The following is a 27,509-nucleotide window of genomic DNA, read 5'->3' on the forward strand; positions in this document are numbered from 1 at the left end:
AAAATCCTAGCCCTAAAGGCAGGTCAAAAAATAATTATAAATATATACAAAGGGCCCGGGGACAGGCCTTAACCATTGTTTCCCCTTAGAAAATAAAACAGCTATGTAAATAAAGATTGTCTTAAATAAAAGAGAATTAGCTGTAAGTAAAAAAAAAAAGATAAGAAAAATCTGGGTTGTATTCAAAACGGCCTAGTCAATTTGAGGAGGAAGGCGAGGACCAATGCGAGCCTCCAGCATGGCGTCAAGCTTCTTCTTCTTCTCCCAGAATTTAACAATCATCTCTGCGGGTTTTGGGTAGAAGTCGAGCTTGATGTTCTGGCCATTTGTTGACCAGGCCATATAAATGCCATCGTCGAAGCGCTTAATGCACCGACTGCAGGAGACGGGAGAAAGGAGCTCATCTCTCTTAGCCTTCTTCAAGGCTTGGTCTTTAAAATCCTTAAGCTCCTTCAACTCGACGGCCAGGTTAGCCCTGGACTCCAAGTCCGCCTGGTGCAATTCCTCTAAGGACTTCACCTTGGCGGACATTTCGTTTAAGGCCTCCCTAGCCTCTCGGAGCTCGCGTTTGGCCTTGGCAACAGCCTCGCCCTCCGCCCTCAATGCCTCCCGGTGCTTGGCCTCCAGCCTTTCCCTCCGAAGGACCTCCTCTCGGATCATCGCCTCCGCTTGGGCTTCCCTTTGCTTAACCTCTTCCTCGAACTTGGCCTTGGCAAGGGCCTCCTGCTGCGCAGCCTCCTCTTGGAAAGTCTGCCTTTCAGCAGACAAGTCCTGCAGGGTCTTCATGACTTCGTCTATGCCCCCAAATTCGCACAAGACGAAGCCGTGGTTGATTAGGTTCTTGGAAAGGCGGCCGACCTATGCAACAAGCTGGAAAAGGATGCAAGAGTGAGTAAAGTCAAGAAAAATAATGAGGGAAAAAGTAAACTACAGAATACTTACCACAGTCAAGGAGTGGCTAAGATCCTGAACTTGAAAGACGGAGTTCAAGGATGCACAAGCAACGAACCGTTTAGGCGCGCACTGGGTTAGCTTGGAGACAAACTCGCCGGTCATCTCCGCGGCAAAAGGAGCCAAGGTAGGCCCGAGAAAACGATTAAACCAGTCCGACAGGGGGTCCAGGTTTAGATCCCACGGGTTCTGGTAGTACTGATCATTAAGGGTATTTTGCATTTCATCTCGCAAAACCCTCCTCAAGGCTTCCACCTCAGCATGCCCCCGGGAGTACTCGTCCATGGCATAATTGTACTTGGCTATCCGAAGCTCCTGCCTCGCCTCATCTTCGGGAACTGGAGTCAACACTATGTTGGGAGGCACTGTAAATTCCTCCGCCTCGGGAGGGATCCCAGAATCATGGCTCGAGGCCGGAGTGTCCGCTCTCCGCGGCCGCTTAGATGTCTCCTCAGCTACCATCTTGCCTTTGCGTTTGCGGATCAGAGCAACCTCTTGCTCTTCTTCACTTTCTTCAACTTCCTCAGGAAGAGCCCATTGCTCTTCTTGACCTTCTTTAGCTTCCTCAGGAAGTACCTTGTAAAGCCCGCTTAGTTAATTTGGAAATTAGCAGTTGTTTATGTTTAATTATGAAATTATTTATAGCTATTTAAATAATTTATTACTGTTATTTATGGAATTCAGAAATGCATGATTATGTCATCAGTAGCTTTTATATTTCGCATTTCCGGTGTCCGGTATTTTGGAACTCGGCGTTTGGCTCAGTAGAAATCACAACTTAGTATGTTAGTATTTTGGGGACGGGTTTTAGACATTGGGAATGTCGGGAATGGCCGGGAATTTAGAATTTCCCAAAAATACCCCTTTAGTATGATTTTCATGAGTTTATGGTGGAGGGGCAAAATGGTCTTTTTGCCCCATTAGTGTTTTGTCTTCTAGTGAGTTTATTAATTGAAAATTAAATGTTTAATTATTTATTAATTGGCTGAAATGAATGTTATATGTGTATTTGATTTCATTTCTTTATTTTACAAAAAATATCAAAGTTAGAAAAAAATAGAAAACTCTCTCTTTTTCCTCTCTCTTTTCGGCTGGGTGCTTGGGGTTCAAGGGCTGGGATTTTCTTTGATTTTCAAGCTAGATTCAACCTAATTTGGGAGCTCTTGATTGTGGTAAGTGATTTCTAACTTCTCTTTGTGTTTTCTTGTGTTTTAAGAAAGTATATTGTTGATGCATGCATGTTTTTGTGGCTGTTGTTATGCATTTGTGTTTAGTTGGTTTTTTCTGAAGTTCAAAGCATGATTATTTGATGTTAATTGAGTTGTTTGAAGCATGATTAGCTAGGTTGTTCAAGCTTTGAGTTTTCTATGTAAAAATGTGGTTTTTGGAAGGAAAATGTTGTGAATATGTTACGTGATGTTCTTGTTCTTTCTATTAGTTTGCAGAGGTGTTTTTATGCTTAGTTAAGTAGAATTAAGCTAGTGGAATGCATGTTTAGGTGGTTTTGCTCAAGCTTGAGTTTGGAACTCAAAGCTTGAGCTCCAATGGCAAATTTTGTATCTGTGGTTTCTGGGTAGGTTTGATGCCTTGGATATGTTATTTGGGACATATAGAACAGGTCTGGAAAGTTTGGGACCAATTGGGGTTGAATTGGTCGAGTTATGAATTTTTATGGTTGCTGCCTGCGAGGAACCGGAATTCCGGTTGTGCATCCGGAATTCCGGATGGGGGTCCTGAATTTCCCAGAACCGGAATTCCGGTTGGGCAACCGGATCTACGGTTGGGGGATTTTTCAGAACCCTAGTTTTCCTCGTTTTTAGGTTTTTAGGGGTATTGCCATGCTTTTTATCGATAGGGAAACTTTTAGTTCCAAGTTTTAGTCCCCGGGAAGTGATTTAGCGTGTCACTTATAGCGTTGTGATTTTTATGGTTTAGGAGCCGATGTCCGCCGTTCGGCTTCGGTTCAAGTCGGGTTGACGGCACACACGAAATCGGAATCCGGGTAAGATTAGTATAACGGTATGCATATGTAGATTACATGTTTAGCGTGCATGTAGGAAGCCCGCTAGATTACATTAGTTATGTATTTAGGCTTCGAACCATCCAACCCCGTCACGTCGGTACGAGTGGAGTATGACCAAGCCGGAGTATGGCCGGTTCGACCGATCAGTGACACTTGGTTGGTGGTTCGGTCTTATTGACCTATCCCGTCGGTACAGGCTGGAGTATGACCAGCAGCCGGAGTATGACCGGTTCGACCGATCAGGAGGATACTTGTCAATAGTACCGTCCCCTGAACGTTCAAAACTCAGTACCATGTTGGACATGGCTGTAGTAGCTCAGTACCATGTTGGACATGGCAGTAGCGGGACTCAGTATCGTGTTGGACACGGCAGTTAGTTATGTATGATATTATTATGCTTTTCTTACTGAGTCTGTCGACTCACAGTTTATGTTCATGTGTAGGTAAAGGCAAGGCTGTAGCTGATGGACCGTGAGCGAGCTTATGAGGTTGTACATGTCGGGGCGGTTAGGCCTGGAGCGTACGATCCTCGGGACAGCAGGGCTGAGATTTTTGTAACTGTCGTTAGACGACTTTTATTTTGATGTAATAGTTAAACAGTGAAACTTTTGTAAATATTTTTATAAATCGGGATCCCGAGACTTTTGTAAAATGGTTTATAAGTTTAATGAAAAAAAGCAAAATTTTAATTAATCACGTTTTTCCATAAACCTCGTTGATTAGCAACGAGCTGCACAGTACGTTTAAAAATCACGTAATACGCCTAAGATAGTTAGGGTGTTACAATTTGGTATCAGAGCCGCCAGGTTGTCTTCCGAAGATCGTCACGACATGTACAATCATCATCAGCAGTTAGCTCGGTTCACGGTTCAGTAAGCCTTTATTGCTTTAGTAGTTTATTTTATTCAGTTATGAAAAAGAAAAGCCTGTTAGGAAGCATGTTAGTAGCCTGATAGTAGAATAGGCGCATGTTTCATTTCTAATTTCCAAATTAAGCGGCATTAGTAAGCTCGCCTTGAATACGACCTGATATGCCAACTCTTGGTTTCGCAGGCGGTTCTAGCTAGATGGACGCCAGGCGGAGTACCAGGAGTCAGGGAAACTCCGTAGGGTCGAATCAGGGACAGGGAGCTCAGTTCCCCACCGCTAGGGGCCGCGAGAGGTCCCCGAGGCGGGGCTCGTGGCCGGGTGATGAGAACCCGCCACGGGCTGCCCGGGCTCCCCGGCCGATCGGGGAGCCCCGAATCGGGAGTTACGGTTTGCGGAGATGCAAGCCCGAATCGAAGAGCAAGACCTCGAGATTCAGAGGTTGAGACAGCGGGGTGCTCCTGCCGGTTCACATTGCCCATAGTTCCGGCGGCACACCCTGCGCCCCGGCCGAGATAGTAGTGGCGGCCCATAGATTGGAACCATTGTATGAGCGGTTCGAGAAGCAAGCACCTCCGGTATTCCTGGGAGGTCCGGACGTGATGAAAGCCGAGCAGTGGCTGACGGTGATTACCAGAATCCTGAATTTCATGGGTGTCACCGGTAATGACAGAGTGGTGTGCGCCACGTTTCAGTTCCAGAAGGACGCCCTGGTATGGTGGGACATGGTGTCTCAGATTCACGACGTCACCACCATGACTTGGGAAAGGTTCCAAGAACTCTTCAACGCGAAATACTACAATGAGGCGGTCAGAAGCGCCAAGAGGAAAGAGTTCGTTCACCTGACCCAGCGGGAGAACATGATCGTCACTGAGTATACTACTCGGTTGTGGGACAGCAAGGTTAGCCTCGGGAATTGTGCGGCCAGGCTTCGGCGAGGAAGGAGAAGTATCTGGACGGGATGAATCCCAAGATCAGGCATGACCTGATGATTACCACCGACGACAGCACCACCTATGCTCAGATGGTGGAGAAGGCACTGCGAGCTGAGGGCGCAGTGGGGTGCATGTCAGATCCACTCAGTACTCCGGTTGGTGGCGGGGCTCCTACCCCTCCTGCATCAGGCTATAGCAGGGGGAGTAGTGGTTCGGCCATTGATCAGAGGAAGAGGGCACCCACTGTTTCCGGCGGCTCGAGTCAGAACAAGAGGTTCCGGGGGAACCAGAACAGAGGGAGTCGTCCTGGTGGTAATGAGACCCGATTCTCCTATCCCGAGTGCCCTAGTTGCAAGAGGCACCATCGGGGTGAGTGCAAGGGTCAGGGATGCTTTCATTGTGGCATGCCCGGACACTTCAAGAGGGAATGTCCCCAGCTCCGACCAGAGGCACCGCGAGCTCCAGCGATACCCACTCCAGCCAGGGTGTTCGCTATCACGCAGGCTGATGCAGATGCCAGCCCATCGGTTGTTACGGGTCGGCTTTTTATTAACAACTCGCTTTATTCGGTCTTTGTTTGATTACGGGGCTACACATTCTTATGTGGCGGCCGGGGTACGTAGTAAGTTGGGTAGACCCTTTGATAGATATGAATCGGGGTTTGGAACCACGTTACAGCGGAGAATTGGTTATCTCCAATAGGTGGATTAGGTCTATGCCGATCAGGATAGATGGTAGAGAGTTAAGCGCTGATCTGATAGAGATGAGCTTAGTCGAATTTGATATTATTTTAGGAATGGATTTCCTATCTAAATATTCGGCGAGCATTGACTGCAAGAGGAAGATGGTGGTCTTCCAACCGTAAAGTGAAGAACCGTTTGTATTTGTGGGTTCGGTTCAGGGATCTCGGATCCCGGTGATCTCGGCTATGTCAGCGAGAGAATTATTGCACGGCGGGTGCTTAGGGTTTCTGGCCGTGGTGGTGGACACCACTCGGCCAGATACCATTCGGCCAGAGGACATCAGAGTAGTTCGGGAATTTATGGACGTTTTTCCCGAAGAACTTCCAGGGTTACCACCTCAGCGAGAGATCGATTTCGTGATTGACTTGGCACCAGGGGTGGATCCGGTTTCCAAAGCCCCGTATAGGATGGCTCCAGCTGAACTTAAGGAATTAAAGATTCAGCTCCAAGGGTTGCTTGACATAGGGTTCATTCGGCCCAGTGTGTCACCCTGGGGAGCCCCGGTTTTGTTTGTCAAGAAGAAGGATGGATCTATGAGGATGTGCATCGACTACAGAGAGTTGAACAAGCTGACGGTGAAGAATAAATATCCATTACCTAGGATCGATGACTTGTTCGATCAGCTTCAGGGGAAGACGGTCTTTTCTAAGATTGATCTCCGTTCGGGTTATCATCAGTTGAGAATCCGAGAGGAGGACATTCCAAAGACGGCTTTCCGCACTAGGTATGGACATTACGAGTTTCTGGTTATGTCATTCGGACTAACCAATGCTCCTGCAGCATTCATGGACCTGATGAATAGAGTATTCAAGGATTTCCTCGATATCTGTGTGATTGTGTTTATCGACGACATCCTCGTGTACTCTCAGTCAGAAGAGGAGCATGAGTTACATCTTCAGATGGTACTGCAACGACTTCGAGAACATAAGCTCTACGCCAAGTTCAAGAAATGTGAGTTCTGGTTGTCTCAGGTGTCCTTCCTAGGGCACATTGTGAGTAAAGACGGGATCAAGGTGGATCCCGGGAAGATTGAATCCGTCAGGGATTGGCCGAGACCGAAGACAGTGACAGAGATCAGAAGCTTCTTGGGTTTAGCTGGGTACTACCGTAGGTTCGTGGAGGGGTTCTCCAAAATTTCAATGCCCCTAACCGAGCTTACAAAGAAGAATCAGCGATTTATCTGGTCAGATAAATGCGAAGCTAGTTTTCAGGAGCTGAAACAAAGGTTGATTACTGCTCCGGTACTAGCTTTGCCTTCGGACAAGGAGAAGTTCGTAGTCTACTGTGACGCATCCAAACAGGGTTTGGGGTGTGTATTGATGCAAGCCGATCGGGTTATCGCTTATGCCTCCCGTCAGTTAAAGGATTATGAACAGCGATACCCGACTCATGATTTAGAATTGGCCGCAGTGGTTTTTGCATTGAAGATTTGGCGGCATTACCTTTATGGGGAGAAGTGCGAGATCTACACCGACCATAAAAGTCTCAAGTATTTCTTTACTCAGAAAGATTTGAACATGAGACAAAGGCGTTGGTTGGAATTAGTAAAGGACTATGATTGTGACATCCTTTATCATCCCGGAAAAGCCAATGTAGTGGCCGATGCCCTGAGCAGAAAGGGTCCCGGGCAAGTAGCTGGCATGGTTCAGATTTCACCATAGCTAGCAGAGGATATGGTTAGATCCAGCATTGAGTTTGTGGTAGGTCAGCTTCACAACTTGACGCTGCAATCTGATCTGTTGGAAAGAATAAAGGTCGCTCAGATGACAGATCCGGAGTTAGTGAAAATCCGAGATGAGGTATTGGCTGGTCAAGCCAAAGACTTTTCAGTGTCAGATAGTGGGATGCTTTTGTATAAAGCCAGGGTTTGTGTTCCGAACAGTGTGGAACTGAGAAATGAGATCTTTGAGGAGGCTCATTCTACCCCGTATTCTCTGCATCCCGGCACCACCAAGATGTACCAAGATTTGAAACCGTACTTCTGGTGGAACGGTATGAAGAAGAATTTGGTAGAATTCGTATCGAGATGCCTCACTTGTCGACGGATCAAGGCCGAACATCGAGACCCGGCAGGGTTGTTGCAGCCTCTAACCCTACCAGAATGGAAATGGGAGGATATTGCGATGGATTTTGTGGTCGGGTTACCTAGGACCACGGGTATGTATGATTCCATCTGGGTAGTGGTGGACCGATTTACGAAATCTGCTCATTTTCTGCCGGTCAGAACAACATTTTCAGTGGATCAGTTGGCAGAGTTATATGTCAGGGAGATAGTGAGACTTCACGGGGTACCGAAGTCTATAGTTTCGGACAGGGATCCGAAATTCACCTCCAAATTTTGGCAAAGTTTGCAACGGGCAATGGGTACAAAGCTAAAATTCAGTACAGCATTCCATTCTCAGACAGATGGTCAGTCCGAAAGGACAATTCAGATATTGGAGGATATGTTGAGAGCCTGTGTTATGGACTTTGAGGGTTCATGGAGCAAATATCTACCGTTGATAGAATTTTCATACAACAACAGTTATCAGAGTACGATAGGGATGGCACCCTATGAACTGTTGTACGGTAGGAAATGTAGATCCCCTATTCATTGGGATGAGACAGGGGAGCGGAAATACCTAGGTCCAGAGTCAGTTCAGCGGACCAATGAGGCAATAGAAAAGATAAAAGCTAGAATGCTTGCTTCTCAGAGCAGACAGAAGAGTTACGCCGATCCGAAACGTAGAAATGTTGAGTTCCAAGTAGGGGACCATGTGTTTTTGCGAGTATCTCCGATGAAGGGGATTAAACGTTTCGGGAAAAGAGGCAAGTTATGCCCTAGGTTTACAGGACCTTTCGAGATTCTCGAGAAGATAGGTCAAGTGGCATATCGGTTAGCATTGCCTCCAGCCTTATCAGCAGTGCACAACGTATTTCATGTCTCAATGTTGAGAAAATACGTTTCAGACCCCTCTCATATACTCAGTTATGAGAGTCTTCAGCTTCAGCCAGACATGTCATATGAGGAACAACCAGTGCAGATCCTAGATAGAAAGGATAAAGTCCTTCGGAATAAGACCATAGCATTGGTCAAGGTTCTCTGGAGAAACAGTAAGGTGGAAGAAGCCACCTGGGAGCTAGAGTCAGATATGAGAGCTCAATATCCAGAGTTATTCAGGTTAGATTTCGGGGACGAAATCCTTTTAAGGGGGGAATAGTTGTAAAGCCCGCTTAGTTAATTTGAAAATTAGCAGTTGTTTATGTTTAATTATGAAATTATTTATAGCTATTTAAATAATTTATTACTGTTATTTATGGAATTCAGAAATGCATGATTATGTCATCAGTAGCTTTTATATTTCGCATTTCCGGTGTCCGGTATTTTGGAACTCGGCGTTTGGCTCAGTAGAAATCACAACTTAGTATGTTAGTATTTTGGGGACGGGTTTTAGACATTGGGAATGTCGGGAATGGCCGGGAATTTAGAATTTCCCAAAAATACCCCTTTAGTATGATTTTCATGAGTTTATGGTGGAGGGGCAAAATGGTCTTTTTGCCCCATTAGTGTTTTGTCTTCTAGTGAGTTTATTAATTGAAAATTAAATGTTTAATTATTTATTAATTGGCTGAAATGAATGTTATATGTGTATTTGATTTCATTTCTTTATTTTACAAAAAATATCAAAGTTAGAAAAAAATAGAAAACTCTCTCTTTTTCCTCTCTCTTTTCGGCTGGGTGCTTGGGGTTCAAGGGCTGGGATTTTCTTTGATTTTCAAGCTAGATTCAACCTAATTTGGGAGCTCTTGATTGTGGTAAGTGATTTCTAACTTCTCTTTGTGTTTTCTTGTGTTTTAAGAAAGTATATTGTTGATGCATGCATGTTTTTGTGGCTGTTGTTATGGCTGTGTTTAGTTGGTTTTTTCTGAAGTTCAAAGCATGATTATTTGATGTTAATTGAGTTGTTTGAAGCATGATTAGCTAGGTTGTTCAAGCTTTGAGTTTTCTATGTAAAAATGTGGTTTTTGGAAGGAAAATGTTGTGAATATGTTCTGTGATGTTGCTGTTCTTTCTATTAGTTTGCAGAGGTGTTTTTATGCTTAGTTAAGTAGAATTAAGCTAGTGGAATGCATGTTTAGGTGGTTTTGCTCAAGCTTGAGTTTGGAACTCAAAGCTTGAGCTCCAATGGCAAATTTTGTATCTGTGGTTTTACGGGTAGGTTTGATGCCTTGGATATGTTATTTGGGACATATAGAACGAGTACGGAAAGTTTGGGACCAATTGGGGTTGAATTGGTCGAGTTATGAATTTTTATGGTTGCTGCTCGCGAGGAACCGGAATTCGGTTGTGCATCCGAATTCGGATGGGGGTCCCGACTTCCCGAGCAACCGAATTCCGGTTGGGCAACCTGGCTACCTGGGTTGGGGGATTTTTCAGAACCCTAGTTTTCCTCGTTTTTAGGTTTTTAGGGGTATTTCCATGCTTTTTATCGATAGGGAAACTTTTAGTTCCAAGTTTTAGTCCCCGGGAAGTGATTTAGCGTGTCACTTATAGCGTTGTGATTTTTATGGTTTAGGAGCCGATGTCCGTAGTTCGGCTTCGATTCCGGTCGGGTTGGCCTAAGACACACCTGAAATCGGAATCCAGGTAAGATTAGTATAACAGTATGCATATGTAGATTACATGTTTAGCGTGCATGTAGGAAGCCTGCTAGATTACATTAGTTATGTATTTAGGCTTCGAACCATCCAACCCTGTCACGTCGGTACAGGCTGGAGTATGACCAGCGGCGGAGTATGACCGGTTCGGCCGATCAGTCGACACTTGGTTGGTGGTTCGGTGCTATTGACCTATCCCGTCGGTACGGTGGAGTATGACCAACGGCGGAGTATGACCGGTTCGGCCGATCGGGAGGATACTTGTCAATAGTACCGTCCCCGAACGTTCAAAACTCAGTACCAAGTTGGACATGGCAGTAGTATCTCAGTACCATGTTGGACATGGCGATGGCGGGACTCGGTATCGTGTTGGACACGGCGGATTAGTTATGTATGATATTATTATGCTTTTCTTACTGAGTCTGTCGACTCACAGTTTATGTTCATGTGTAGGTAAAGGCAAGGCATGGGCGATGGACCGTGAGCGAGCTTATGAGGTTGTACATGTCGGGGCGGTTAGGCCTGGAGCGTACGATCCTCGGGACAGCAGGGCTGAGATTTTTGTAACTGTCGTTAGACGACTTTTATTTTGATGTAATAGTTAAACAGTGAAACTTTTGTAAATATTTTTATAAATCGGGATCCCGAGACTTTTGTAAAATGGTTTATAAGTTTAATGAAAAAAAGCAAAATTTTAATTAATCACGTTTTTCCATAAACCTCGTTGATTAGCAACGAGCTGCACAGTACGTTTAAAAATCACGTAATACGCCTAAGATAGTTAGGGTGTTACATACCTCCTCCTCATCCACTAAGTCAATAGTGTCTGGAGGGGCACTGGAAGAAGCCTTCGAAGGGGTAATCATCTGGGAAGAAGTTGGAGGAAGGGGAGCATCAGGAGTGTGAGCTCCGGCAAGGGTGGCCAAAATTGCCTCCATGGAATTAGCTGCTGCAACAAAAGAAAGGAGTTAAGTGTTAGAATATCTGTGAAAGCAGTAAACACTTAAAAAAGCAATCAAGCTAGTCCTACCCTGAATCTCTAATTCAGCCCTAGCAAAGTTCCGAATCTTAATACTGGCTGCATCATCCCCGAGATAGCTGTCCGAGGGCTGGAACCAGCTAGAAAAAAGATAAGCCGAAGGGTCCAGGGGAACGGGCTCCGGAGGTCCAGAACCCATATGAGACCGACCTAAATAATCTCCTAAGTTGGAGAAATAATAGTCCTTTGCATGATCCCCCCACCGGGTCGAAGGCATCCTAAATCTAAGGAGACGTTCATCGAACCCTGCAGGCCTAAGGCTGGCATATTCGCTAACAGGAGGGACATAATGTATCGCTAAAGGGGACTTACCAGAGCCGGAAGTGCTGCCGTCAGGAGCCCCTGTATTCGGCACCTGGACGATGGGCCTTGGCCTGGGAGCCCTCTTCTCAACCGGACTCCCAATGCGAAGGGACCTCCCGGCAGCCGTTTGGCTCCTCCTCTCGACCGGGCTCCCAACGCGAAGGGGCCTCCCGGAAGCCGCCTGGGCCTTAGTATAAGCTCTCTTCTGGGCCTTCCGGTAGAGATAATCTTGGTACTTCTTTTCCGCGGTGGCAATGATCTCATCCCGGAAGGTTTTCTCCGCAGCCGGTACCCTCACATTCGGGCAGATGACCTTAGAAAGGTTGGAATCCTCCACCGACTGGTGCACCAGGATCAGTTTGGCCTTCCGGCAGTTCTCCGTCGTGACCAATCCCCCGACGTCGAGATCCGCCTTATCATAAGTCGCAAAGATCTGGGCTCGCTGAAGGAAGATCTGAGTAGGCGCGGTTTGCTCGTACGGAGGGAACCTAACCCACTCTGTGAGGAGCTCCGGGTGCTCCACAGCTCGAAACCTGGAGGAGAAGAAAAAGCGATGGCGGTACTCCTTGACGTGTTTTTGCTGGTTATAAGGGACCACGCCGTCATTCGAAGGGTAGGCCCGGAAGCCATAAAAACCATCTTTAAGTTTGTCCCCCTTCTTGGGGACAGAAACAAGTTCTTAAAAATACAAAATCTCCACCGGACTGGGAGAGCCCCATCCCCGGGCAGAGTAAAAAATAAATAAGCCTGAGAGCAGGCGGTAAGCTTGAAGAATAAGTTGATATGGCGCAAGACCGACAAATACAAGGAAATTAATAAAATAATCTTGAAGGGGAAGCATAGCCCCGGTCATCAGATGCGTCTAGCTCCAAGCCCCGAAGCCTCCGTAATTGTGGTTAGGGGTCTCCGCGTCTCGGGGCGGCCGGTGGTACGTCCCAGACGTCGAGGGCTTGATACCAGCCACCTCCACGATGTTCTCCAGTTGGTGAGGGAAAGTCAGAGTAGAGTGAAGCTCGGCCGCTTCCCATCCCGTGGCACGGGGTCTATACCCCTTCTGGGCAACTGGACCCACCATGACTTCTTCCAGGGTGGCCAGACGCTTCCCTCCCTTCTTCGAAGATTTGGAACCGGATGCGGACATTTTTAGTTCTGAAAAAGAGTTAAAATTTCAGCAATTAGGCCCCATACCAAACCCTAAATCAAAAAAGGGAATGGGGGTCCCCTAACCGCTGGAAAGAGGCCCCCTCCGGACAGTTGTCAACAAGAAAGCCTTACAAGGATTTCCTGGACAAAAGTCGGGTGCAAAAATCTCACAGATGGTGACATTGCGCATAAAAGGAAAAGGAAGAGAAGGGGCAGAAAGTCGAGAAAGACAAAGTCTTCTCCATACCCTTGAAGGTCATCACACAAAAAGTGAATGGGCCTTTACAAAAATAATAATAATGTATAAAAAGAGAGTGACCCTAACATCAGAGAAGGGAAATCTAGACGTATTACGTAAAAACCCAAGGTGAAACATTCCCAGAAACTTCAAACACAAAACCCAGAAAAACAAATAAACAGTAAAGCATGCCATGAACACAAACAGTAAAGTGAGGGATGCGATAAACTTACATGAACTGTTGAAACTAGGAGTTGCTGTTGATCAACAAAGAATCGTAGACTGACAGTAACGAACAAAGGTTAGCAAAGAAATCTGTAAGTGTTTGAAGGTTTTCTGGTCTGAGGATTTCTTTCTCTCTGGAAAACTCGAAGAAAGTTGGCGAAAAAAGGAAAGTAACCAAATGAAGGAAAGGCAGTGGCTTTTATAGGCCAAGGTGCATGAGCAACAGGCACAATCGCCTACCAATCGAACGGCTGGGGAGGTGCACGATTCGAATTCCCAAGAATCAACGGTGAGATTGATTCGTAATTAAGGCGGTGGAAACGTTTGAGTATTCGTCTGACACACATTAATGCGCCGTATCAATCAATGGGCATGAAACGAATCGACGCCTGCAAAAAGTGAATCGTTGCATTAATGGCGATCATTAAATGCACCTTCACGCGCCCAAAGCACGTGCCAGGAAACCGAGGAGTCAACCGGAGGCACTTGAGCAAGCCCTGATTCATTTTTCAAATTAACAAGGCTTGGGGGGTAAATGTTGCCCCTGATTTTGCCCAATATACGTGGACCAACCGGACAAGGACACGTGGACCAAAAGATCTTAACATTTAAATTAATTGCTAATTCTTAATGAAGAAAGGCGTCTTCCGAGACCTACCTCCCGAAGAAGGCATCAGGAGCCCCTATGCTCCCGGAGGCCTAAGTAACATTAAAGCATCTCCGCGAGGTGTCAGGCTTCCCCTAAGCAGTCATCTCGCATTTAATGCCACATGGGAGGAAACGTGTTGGGACTGCCACACGCAATAAAGTCTGACGACACAACCCCCAATCTGCACCTACGAAGCTATGATCACTTAAGTCTATTGACGGCTACACTGCGAAGAGTCACGTCAGTCAAAAGGCAATAAGGACATTCCACATAAAAACCCTACAACACCTAGGGATTTGACCATGCATTACCCATGGTATATTCATTGGGAATACCCAACTTTATGAATAGTTACAGAAATACATGTACTATAATCCTGGGAATCACCCCACCAAAAACACTATAAATACCCCCTCAAAGCTCATTAAATGGGGTCGAGAATTTTGGGTTGCATAAGTGCAAGAAGAGTAAATACTCACCAAGAACATTCTCTGTATTTAATACACTCATAAATACACAGACTCGTGGACTAAGGCTCATTAACGCCCCAACCACGTAAAAATCCTTCTCTTAATTTCTTACAGCTCTTTAATCTTCTATCATTTTATTGGTTGCCGAAAACCTCGGTCAACATTTATAAATTATAAGTTTAAAAATGATATTTTTCTATATATATCATTTTTTTTTCTTATTGGAAATTTATAAATCATATCTTAAATATTTAAATAACTTAGATATTTTGTAGAAATTTGAATATATTTTAATTTAGATATTTTGTTATATAATTATGGTAACTATTATTTATTTATTATTTTATTCCTAAAATAATAATTATCTAACCAAATCTATTTTAAAATTAGTTTATTTTATTAAATTATAAGATTTGAAAGTGATATTGAAGATTCTTTCTTTCAAATCATTGATATTATTTGATATTTAATTTAATTTGATTCAAATAAACCTAGATATTTTAAAAGTAGTTTCCTTTATTTTTGAGATTTTAAGGTTTGTTTTAACAACCCTAAATTTTCAAAATTTAATTGGTTAGTTTAAGAATAATAATTTAATTATATTAATATCTTATTTCACATCTTTTACATGGACAATGTTTGTTTATTTTTATATTGTTTTTTCAAAACTTTTTTTTAACAAACTTATTATTTATTTGATCTAAATTGCTATGATTAACTTGTTGACAAATCTAATGATCTGATTTTAATCATAGTCTAATTGGCAATAGATCTTATAAATAATTTGTAACAGGTAAATTTTGTAATTCTTTCATCTGTGTAAACCTAGTAACATGATAGGGCCCATCCAAATCATTTGACCTGTGTGAGCCTATATGTTTGCTATTGGGCTTAGATGCATATAGGAAGCCCATTTAAGTTTTACTAAGTAAATGGACTAGGTTGCTAAAATAAAATTTGACATAAGTAATTTTATTTAGGCCCAATTAGATTTGGACTTATTCAATGAATAACAATTATTTATTTTAAGGTTAAATTCCTCTCTTTTGGGCCTTGTGTGAGAGTTGGGGGCCAATAGAAGTGGGTACGACATACTGAACCCAGCTCCCCCTCACATCATCTACCCCAATTGTGAAGGCCCATTTGCCTTATTTAAATAATTGTATTAGGTTAATTATATTAGTCTAACCTAATTAAAATTGAATTAGCAACATAATTAACTTTTAAAATATATGAAATTTATTTTTCATTTTAATATTTTAAAGTTAATTTTAGAAAAACACTTAGTTAATGATATATATTCTAGATAGTTATTTCTAATACTAGTTATTATTTCTAATATTAAATATGAAAATATCATTGACTGTGAAATTAATTGTTTCATAATTAATTTTGGTACGATCTAAGTTTAGTATATTTTCCTAGTATTAAACTAGAATTAATAATTAAGTTTCCTCTATACTTAATTATTTATTTCTTGAATTTAATACATTTAATTAAATTGAAAATTTCAATATCTAAGTTGATTTTCATCATGATACTTAAATATTCTTATTTTCATGTTATTTAATTAAAGTTGAAAATTATCTTAAGTTTGGAATCTTATTTCAGAATAACTTAAATTTGAATAATTTTCAAAATATATTTTATTTTAATTTATTAATCGTTTTTCAACAATTTCGAAATTGTATTTCTTTAATGCAGAAATTTCGAATTTTATTTGGAAAATAGATTAAAGTTGAAAATTATTTATTTTAATTTTGAACCAACTTAAATCAATGATTTTTTTTTCATTTAATGATTAATTAAAATAAATGAACTAAAATATATTATAATTAGAAATTGAATTAATTAGTCAATGAAAGTCTAGATAGTTATTATCTGTTTTGCTTGAAGTATTTTTCTAGTAATATTTAATTAAATAGAAAATTAATATTTAAGTTGATTCTTAATCATGATACTTAAATATTTGTTTTTTTTAAATATTTAATTAAATAGGAAAATTATATTTTTTGTTGTAAATTAATTTTATTAATTAATTTTGGGCCAACATAAACTTAAGATAATTTTTCCAGGATTTATTTTTATTTTATTTTAAAGCATTTTCGAAAGTAGTATTCTTATACACTTTATTTTTCAAAATGCAATATATATATTTATAGAAAATTAATTTTGAGTTGTAAATTAATTTAAATTAATTTTGAAACAACTTAAATTGAATAATTTTCTAAATATTTATTGGAAATTATTACTAAGATGGAAATAATTCACGTTATTTTCATGTCCATCTAAGTATAATTTATAAATATTACATTAAAATTTATATTTAGAATTTTTCATTCTAAATTGTAAATTTTAATTAAATAAATATATATATTTAAAATAAATAAATTAAAATAAGTTTCAGAAGAAAATACAACTTTCATTAAATAATGAGCTTTATTATTAAGATATTCGATCTCCATTGTTGGTTTTACATAGCTATTGTTTTAGTGAGTAATCCTCCCTAATAGAGGAACGTTCATTAGCAAGTTAGCACCGTTTAATCTCAAAAGATAAGTAATCTTGTAAGTTTTTTATATAGTATTGATCACCCTAATGGTGGCGACTGTATAAGACTTGCAAGAATATGAAACAATGGTGGAAGCTCATAAGATAGAATAGCCTTGACTCTCGCCTATACGGGACAACGCGGATTCCAATCTTGATCGAATAAAAGGTTGCTAGAATGTTTATCATTTTAGATGAGCTGACAACTCTATTCAATGGATGGTATCACTGACTCTCGCCTAAACGGGACACTGATATCAGTTTGTTGAAGACCTTGGAAATTATTTAGGATTGTATGTTTTAGTATTTTCACATGTCATTCCTACTTGCTATGTGATTAATAATTTCTAAATTGTGTATGAATTTATATTGAACCATGTTATTTTCTGTTATTAAATTGTAGTTCAATTTCGAATCTTCATTGTTGGTCTAACTTGGTTTGTTTTTCTAATGAGATAAATCCCTAATGGATTTTCACCATTAGACAAACATAATAGTGTTAGATCTCGAAAGATAAATATTGTATATGCAACATCTAGTTGTTCATCAATTGATGACACCTTAGACTAGTATTTTACAATATGAAACAAGAAGATTGTATAAATAAGATTACTTTGACTCTCGCTACCCGGAGCATCGTTGGATTCTTATTTAAAACGAAATTATCCTAATTCCTCTTAGCTTTTTCATTTCGAATTAGCTCAATGACATATCATTGGATGAATGGTCTATAAATCATATAAAGTCATTCTATATTTTCTCTTAAGAAATTAAATGACGAATATAATTATATTCTCGAAATTCTATCCCGAAATGATATAAATTCTCGATCTTAAAATCTCCTACTTGTATGGGCAAATCAACTTAGAGTTAAATTAGTAGTGGTGGTCCAAGAAAGAATTACTCATCATACAGTTACACTTTCACAAGTGTTTAATAACCATTTTCTATCAATGGATTCAAATTGTATGTGTTGAGTATTCTGTGACCAAAATCCACTTGCACTATTCTAAGAACTCTTTGATGTAACTAAATCAAGTCATCAAGAGATACAACCACATATTTTATAAATCTATGGCATTTGTATCTTGTTCATAGTGGTTTTGACAAGATCATTCTCTACAGAGAGTTAATATGCCTATATCCACTGAAAGTATAATCATCTCATTCGCAGATGGATGTACATTCAGGGGTGGATATGAGTTTTCGTTGTATTCTTAAAACGATCACTCTAGATTTTACCTTATGCAAAAGAAATTTGAAATGTTTGAAAAATTTCATGAATTTCTAGCAATGGTGAAAAACTATCAAGGTAAGTGGTTAAAGATCTTGCGAACTGATAGGGGTGGAGAAATAGTTAGTTGATATGCAGTTCAAAGATCATTAATTTGATTTTTGAATTATATGCAAACTTACCTCCCCAGAAATTCAATTTGCATATTGATAATTAGTTACTAGTCATTGCCTAAATCCTTCTATGGTAATATAATTTCAGAATGATGCAATGGTTGTATACTTAATGTAAATCATTACTAGATTCATGGATGACCTAATCAAAATCTTAAGAAAAGCTAGAACTGCTAACCTTGGTTTGCATGTTTGTTAGCTATTCTAAGTGATTAGGGGTGGACCATCCCATAGTCATTAGATAAGAAAGTGTTTGTTTAAACAAATACTAAAAGTCTGAAAAATAAAGTAGCAAATAAAGGAGATAATTTTTTTTTCTTGATTCCAAAAGTGTTCTATCATCTTATTTGACATATGATGATCCCACTGCCTCTGTTGTCTTGATACAACCGAAGAGGTCAATACCATTTAGTTTTCTTAGACATAATTCACGGTACCTTGTCGTAGTGGGAAAGTTTCTAGGAACTCACCTTCTTATGACTTGAAAGACAGTAGTGATTAAAATCCATTGTGAGTTTAAACAAGTAATGGATTGTCAAGATAAGAAACTAAGAAGAAAAGCCAAGAGAACTATAGTTTGATCCATTCACATGGAGTAACCTAAAGTTTTCTATTACAAGGACATAAAAGGAAATTTTCGTTAATAAGTCTATTCAATGGACTTAACAAAACTTCCTGTTCCTAGTATTATAGGTTTGAGTTTATCTAAACCTATGGCTTGTGGTATACGTGGTAATTACTTACTCTAATGCAAGCAACTTACTTTAATAAGATGCTGAAGCATTTTCTTTCCAATGACAATCTATAGAAGCGTCACAACTTCTAAGCATAGATTTTATTTATCTAAGGAAATGTCTCAAATATTCCAGAAAAGATAAAGCCATGAAAGAATTTCTTAAATCAACAGTGAGAAGTCTCAGATATGTTTTTGTATGCCTTAGACCAGACACCTGCTGTTGAGTGGGAGTAATGAGTAGGTATCAGATTAATCCAAGAGAGGAACATTGGAAGACAATCAAGTAAATCTTAAGATTAAGAAGAGGAACTATATGTTAGTCAATAAGGGTGTGTTTAAAACTCTTAGACTACACCACATCAGATTTCCAGACTTGCCTTTGTGCTAGAAAGTCTGCTGATAAAATGGTGATTACTCTAGGGGTGGAATAGTGATTTTGGAGAAGTGTAAAAACCTATCTGAAGTCTCTTAGTCTACCAGAAAGAGACTGGATGTTAAAGTTGCAGGAAAGGTACTTATTCAGTCTAAGGAAAGTTCTATACATTTGTGGCACCGTTCCAACTTACCTTAACTACTAGTGTTACTTCCTGAATAACCAAAAGGTAGTTTCCAAACGTATAGAATCCAGTATCCCAAGAGAGTAAAGATATATAGAGGAATTTCACATTATCAAGGATTTTGTGATTAAGGAAGAGTAATGGTGGAGAAGAGATTGTGTTTAATTCAACCTGTCAGATCCTATTACGAGAAGTTTACTACTATTACACTTGATTTGTATATCAAGGTGTTGAGATTATTTGAAATGCACATTTTGTTTTATATTAGTGCAAGTGGGAGTTTGTTGGGTTTTGTGCCCTAAATAAAATCCATTTCAATATAATCAGATTTACTTATTAATAAAGATCAGAAATAATATTTTATGTTGCATGGTTCACATGATTTATTTCATGATTATATATATATAATGTATGAATTCTATTTAAGTCCAGGACATATGAATTTGTTAATGATTATAGTGTTGTCAGCACAGTGGAATATAATCTTAATTGTATGTTTGAAAGTTTATTTCCTGATTTGTCAGAACACTGGATTTAGACTGACATGGTATAATCAGCGATAGGTATTCTTACACCTTGGAAAAGTGTTATGTCCTTTCCAGGACATTGGTAAAGTTTACCAGTATCGGATGTATGGAGTATACATCGGAAGGGACCGATATTGAACTTTGATTAGATATATTAGAATTTACCGTAATATCTATTCAATTCAATATCACCTGTTGATCCTAGATCAAATGATCTTAATCCTAATATGATTAGGTTCAGTCTCAAGAGTGTTATTCGTGTTCTTTGATTTTTTAGTTAAGCCTACTTTTGGGTTAGGGTGATACGTACATTTTGGGAACACGGTAGTGCAATTGAGTGGGAGCGCTAACATAAATATGGAATCTATAGCTTCTATCTGGCGAATATTAAGCAAAGGGTGATTTCCTTCGAGCTTAACCAAACGAGATAAATGATGGAGTACTCATTTCACTAAGCTGAAATATCATTTATACAGGGTTAAGTGTTTTAAGGATAAAATACATTGTAGGGTGTTACGGTAATTTAATTCCTTTACAAGTGTAAATCATCTATATAGAGGATCATTGATCAAATTAGGATTATAACAATGGATAACTAATGACGTATCTATATCGTGGAACATATAGAGCGTTCTATATGACTGAGAGTGCAATTCCAAGTTCTAAGAGTGGATTCAATAAGAAATTAATAAGTTAGGGAATTTACTTGGTAAATTCGGTTCGACTTATTGGAAGCTCGGTTATATAGACCCATGGTCCCCATACTAGTTGAGACCATACTGCTTGTAAGACTCAGTTAATTTATTTTAATTAATCAATTGTAATTCTAAAAGTTAGACTATGTCTACTTTATGAATTTCCACTAAGCAAGAGCGAAATTGTAAAGAAAAGAGATTCTAGGTTTATTTATTAATTAAGATACTTTATATGTCTAAATTAATAAATATATTAAATGGCAATATTATTTAATAATAATTTTTAAGTTATTAAATAATTAGAATTGGCATTTGAATGGTTAAATTGGAAAATTGGCATTTTTGAGAAAATGGGAATGGAAAATAACAAAATGGGAAAGTTGCAAAGTGAGGCCCAATTTCCTTATATGGGCCGCCCACTATGCATAGGTTTTTACCATTTTATTTTTCCATTATTTTAATGCCGCACAATTCTAACCTAAACCTAGAGGGCATTCTATAAATAGAAAGTAATGGCTTCAGGAAACAACACACAATTGCATCTCATTCTTTTCAGAGAGAATTCCTGAGCCACCACTTTCCTCTCTCTCTTTTCTTCTCTTCTAAATTTCGAAATCCCTTGAGTGATAGAGTAGTGCCCACACACATCAAGTGGTACCTCAATCATAGTATGTAAGACTATGGAAAATCAGCATCAAAGAAGGAGAGAAAGAGATCCAGATTCAGATCTTGATTATGCTCTGCTACAGAAAGGAATCAAGGGCTAGAGATCTGAATGGAATGAGTCATTATATTCCGCTGCACCCAATGTAAGTTTTTCTTAAACTCTTATGTGTTTATTTCATTGTTTTAGAATTCATATTAGGGTGTTAATCAAACATACTTGGTAGTAAATCTAGATCCTTGTAAAATAATTTCCAACAGACCTAATCCTAAGTACAGCTTTAATATCTGGGATGAAGACATTGCATATGCCTTTATGAGTGAATTGGAAATGGTCAATAATGAACCTCAATCTTATGAAGAGGCCATTAAAGGACCAAATTCCAGGAAATGGAAAGGTGCAATGGATGAAGAGATGGAATCTCTTAAGAAAAATAAAACTTGGATTGTGGTGCCTAAACCTAAAAATAAAAGCATTGTTGATTGCAAGTGGTTTTTTAAAGAAAAAGAAGGCAGAACTAAGGATGAACCTACAAGGTATAAGGCCAGGTTAGTGGCCAAAGGCTTTACACAGAAAGAGGGAATTGATTTTAATGAAGTATTTGCACCAGTTGCAAAATACAAGACTATAAGGATCATGCTAAGTCTAGCTACTCAGTACAACATGCAAATAGACCAAATGGATGTTACTACAGCTTTTCTACATGGAGAACTTGAAGAAGAAATCTACATGAGGCAACCTAAAGGATATACAAAAAAGGGAAAGGAAGACTATGTCTGCAAACTAGGAAAGTCACTATATGGGTTGAAACAGTCACCTAGGCAATGGAATAAAAGGTTTGATGGATTCATGCTAAAACTGGGTTTCTCTAGGAGCTATTATGATCACTGTCTGTACTATAAAGGGACTGATATTAATAAAGTCATATATCTACTTCTATATGTAGATGATATGCTTATAATCAGTAAAGAAAGAGCAAGAGTAAACACCATGAAGGGCTTACTCAAGACTGAGTTTGAAATGAAGGACCTAGGGGAAGCAACTAAGATACTGGGAATTACTATTAAGAGAAACAGAGCAGAAGGGACACTTAGCCTAACTCAGGAAGATTACATACACAAGATTATTGAGAAATTCTCAATGAAAGGCTCTAAAATTGCTAGCCAACCTATAACTACTCAGTACACTTTATCTAAGAAACAATGTCCAGAAAGTAAGGCAGAAAACGAGGAGATGAGTAATATACCTTATGCTAATGCCATTGGATCTGTTATGTACCTAATGGTAAGCACAAGACCTGACCTTGCTTATGCCATTAGTGTACTTAGCAGATTCATGACAAATCCTGGAAAGACACATTGGCTTGCTATGAAGTGGGTACTAAGGTACTTAATTGGGACAACTAAACTAGGACTCAAATACAAGCAACAATAAGGAAAGACAGCCATAGAATGCTTCAGTGATGCAGACTATGCTGGGGACAGAGATAGTAGAAAATCTACCTCAGCTTACATACTACTAATGGGGGGAAGCTGTGTGAGTTGGAAGGTTCAACTACAACCAGTTGTAGCATTGTCTACAACTGAATCAGAATACATTGCAACTACTGAAGCTATTAAGGAAAGTATTTGGGTGAAAGGAGTTCTAGAAGAGCTAAATTACTAGACTCAAAACCAGTGATTTACTCTGATAGCCAGAGTTGTGTGCATCTATGCAGAAACCCTATGTTCCATGATAGAACAAAGCACATAGAGATAAAGTATCACTTTATCAGAGACAAAGTGACACAGGGACACATAAATATTGACAAGGTTCCTACAGAAGAGAATCCTGCAGACATGGGGACTAAAGTAATCACCCTATCTAAGTTTAGACATTGTCTAAACTTAATAGGGTTGGATCAAGGATAATGTGATCCTTGGGATCACAGAGCTATGACCCTCAGACTTGACTCGACCACTAAAATATCAGCTTAGTGAAGGTTTAGGTGGAAATTGTTGGAGTAAACCTCCACTTACACTGATAAACAAACTTACTACAAGGACAGAAAAGTAAATACATGCAAATCCCTATTTTGGCCTTCGGCCTCTAGAATCCCTAACAGAAATTAGTTAGAATGGATTAGGTTAATCCACACCTAACTAATTTCTGTAACTAAATTAACTAACAAATTACAGAGACAAAAGGCTGAACCTTAGATCTATATATATCTACATCAGACACACAACCAGATACGGTTGAGGGCTCTGCTTCAAGATCAAGAGGTGATTCACTTGAAGGAGGAGGAGTTGATGATCTCACATGCACAAGAAAAACAAACAGAGAGTTAGAGATTGTGAGAGAGAGGGATTAAACACTAAATACATGTATTAAAATAAGAGATTACCAGTCAGAAATTACCTGTGACTTGGAATCTCCATTGTTGTACTTCTGATCAGCAAGAAATAGTGGAATCGAGCTCTCAAACTTGAGGAGCAGCTCAAACATAGACGTAGCCAATTTATTGGTGAACTTCGGGAAAAATTCTGGTGTTTTCTAAACCTAATTTCTTTCTGTTTGTGTGTGTGTTTGAGGATAGATCAGATCTTGTTAGATCTGATCTTGGCTTTGTGTTTGTATTGGGATTTCTGGGTTATCGAGGGCTAGGGTTCGAGTTTCTCAGAGAGAAACTCTCTTCTAGGGTTTCGAGGAAAAACCTAAGGGAGAAAGGAAGTGATTGAGAAGCTTCTGGAGTATTGGGTTTTGTTCAAAGGCAAAACGGAGTCGTTTTGACTCAGCTGACTTTGAAAAGTCAGGAACAGGGAAAGGTCGAAATTGACCTTGGTAAAACTGATTTGTTTATTTGTTGGTGTAGGGTAAAGTTGGAAAAGACTTAAAATTTCCTACAATAAAATTAAAAACTCGCAAATATAATTAAAATAACGTACAATGTACAATAAAAATCTAAAAACAAAATATAAGTATAAAAACCAATTTTGACTTGGAAACAAAATAATAAAAAGATACTTAAAATAAAATATATAACAACATCATAAAATGGAGCAACCTCATTGCAAAACTTTCAAAACCTGTGAACCATGTGAAGCTATTTTCAAACTACTAAACCCTATGAAACTAGTTTTGAACCTATAAAAAATTATAACAAAATATAAATGATAAACAATAAAAATAACTAAAACCAGTTTCATTAATTAGTCAACCAAATTGAAAGAAAAAAAAACACACACAAAAAATACTCACAAATATAATCAAAACAACACACAATGCACAACAAAAAACTAAAAATAAAATATACATGTGAAAAACAATTTTAAATCTAGAAACAAAATAATAAAAAGAAACTTAATGAAAATGAAATTGCAAATGACTATCATCTACCTCCTTCAAGGTAAATTGTAAAACTATGTAGCAAGTTTTCATTAAAATGCTTTAAGTGGCAGGAACTAAACTTGGTGCAAAGTAACAATGACAAGAAAAGAGAAGAAAAAAAATACCATTTCATATATGTTCGGACTAAAATGAAAACTATTGACGACCCAAATTCAATCATCCATTCTTTTATAACACTCAAATAGATCGGCATACCATCAATAGCCTGTGCATCTACGCTCTTTGAAAGATCATCATCAAGATAAAATCCACTTCCATCATCAACAATCATAACACTAGGTCCGTATATTGTAACATCAACATCAGAACAAGATTTCATAGGAAGAAGCTCTAGTGAAACTAATCTCAAGTCTGAATTGTAGAGCGACCAATTATGAAGCATACTTCGAGGAAGCTCATTAGGATAGCACATGTCCAAGTCACTATCAAACAGAATGAACTCATCAATTTTGTCGGTAAAGGTCTTGTAAAAAGCAGGTAGATGATAGTCATTTGTAAAAAGCAGGTAGAGGAAAGTCATTTGTAAAAAGCAGGATCGCTTGTAGCCAAAAATGCAAGAACAGGGACAGAAGGAGGGAGCTAGTGTCGGCCATTAGAGAGAGAAAGTTTAGGATTTGTTTAGGAAGAGGCTCATGAATACAAAATATGGGATCTAAAGAAAGTCTTTACCTAAATATGACATATTCAAACCCATATAAAAGTTTAAAAATAAGTATTAACTGTAAATTGATTATTAGATTATTTGTTAATTGCTTGAATAATCTGTTGTTGGATTTTGTGCCCTAAATAAAACTCATTTCAATATAATCAGATTTACTAATTAATAAAGATTAGAAATCGTTTTATGTTGCATGGTTCACATGATTTATTTCATGATTATGTTTAATGTATAAATTCTATTAAGTCCAGAACATATATAAATATGTATATATTTGTTCGTGATTATAGTGTCGTCAACACAGTGGAATATAATCATGATTATATGTTCAAAAATTTAATTCCCATAATTTGTCAGTTCACTGAATTTAGCTTGGCATGATAATCGGTGATAAGGTAAACTTACTGTTGGAAGTTATTTTACCAGGAACTTAGATCTACTCACAAGTATGTTGATTTAACAACCTAAATATGAACTTCTAAAACGATGAAAAATTAAACACATAAAAGTATCAGAAATCTTACATTGGGTGCAGCGGAATATATGTCTCCTCCCACTCAGATCTCTAACCCTTGATTCCTTTCTGTCGCAGAGTATAATCAAGATCTGAGCCCGATAGTCCTTCTTTGTTGTTTCTGAATTCTACACATCCTTCCTCACTATGATTGAGGTATTACTTGATGTGTGTGGGCACTACTCTAACACTTATAGATTTCGAAACAGTGAAGGAATAGAGAGAGAGAGAGGGTGGCGGCTCAGAGAGAGTTTTGAGTGAGAAAATTCTGTCAGAATAATGTGTATTTAAAACTGAAGCCTTTGTCTTCTATTTATAGAAGACCACCCAGGGCTATGGTTGAATTAATTGACATTTAAAATTGAAAAATCAATGAGAAAAGGGAAGCTTAAGTGGCCGGCCTAGGCATTGTGGAAACAAGGCTTGCCACTTTTCCAACTTTCCTTTTCCTACATTGATAGTTTCCTCTTTTGTCAAAAACTGCCAATTCCTTTGTTCAACCACATAAATGTCAAATCTAATTATTTAATAATTAAAATTAATTATCAAATAATTTATTGTCATTTATTTTATTAATAATAAAACTAATTAAAGTTTCCTAATAAATAAATATGCCCTTCAAAATCTCTATTTACTGTTTTGCCCTTAATAATTGATAAATTCTCAAATAGACACAGTCTATCTTGAGAATTATAATTGATTAATTAAAATCAATTAAATGAGTCTTACAAGTAATATTATCTCAACTAGTGGGGGGACCATGGGTCTCCGAGCTTCCAATAAGCAGATCTAGAATTTACTACTTAAATTCACTAACTTATTAATTCTTCGTTGAATCCACGCATAGAACTTAGAATTGCACTCTCAGTATATAGAATGCTCTATATGTTCTACCATATAGACACATCATTAGTTATCCATTGTTATAATCCTAATGTGATCAATGATCCTCTATATGGATGATTTACACTGTAAAGGGACTTAATTACCGTAACACCCTACAATGTATTTTATCCTTAAAACACTTAACCCTGTATAAATGATATTTCAACTAATGAAATGAGTACTCCATCATTTATCTCGTTTGGTTAAGCTCGAAGGAAATCACCATTTGCTTAATATTCGCCAGATAGAAGCTATAGATTCCATATTTATGTTAGCGCTCCCACTCAATTGCACTACCGTGTTCCCAAAATGTACGTATCACCCTGACCCAAAAGTAGGCTTAACTAACAAATCAAAGAACACGAATAACACTCTTGAGATTGAGCCTAACCATATCAGGATTTCGATCATGTGATCTAGGATCAACTTAGTGATATTGAATTGAATAGATATTTACGGTAAGTTTTGTAAATCTATTTCAAAGTTCAATATCGGTCCATTCCAATGGATACTCCATGCATCCAACCTGAGCTTTACTTTAACCAATGTTCTGGAAAGAACATAACATTTCTCCAAATGCAAGTAAACTCTGTTGTAGATTGTCATATCAGTAAAACCCAGTGTTCTGATAAATCTAGGAATCCTTTATTCACATAGTCATGTTTACTTTCCACTGTGTTGACAACACAATAAACATGATCA

The sequence above is a fragment of the Cannabis sativa genome, chromosome X (genome assembly GCF_029168945.1).
Source record: "Cannabis sativa cultivar Pink pepper isolate KNU-18-1 chromosome X, ASM2916894v1, whole genome shotgun sequence".
NCBI classification, from domain to species: domain Eukaryota; kingdom Viridiplantae; phylum Streptophyta; class Magnoliopsida; order Rosales; family Cannabaceae; genus Cannabis; species Cannabis sativa.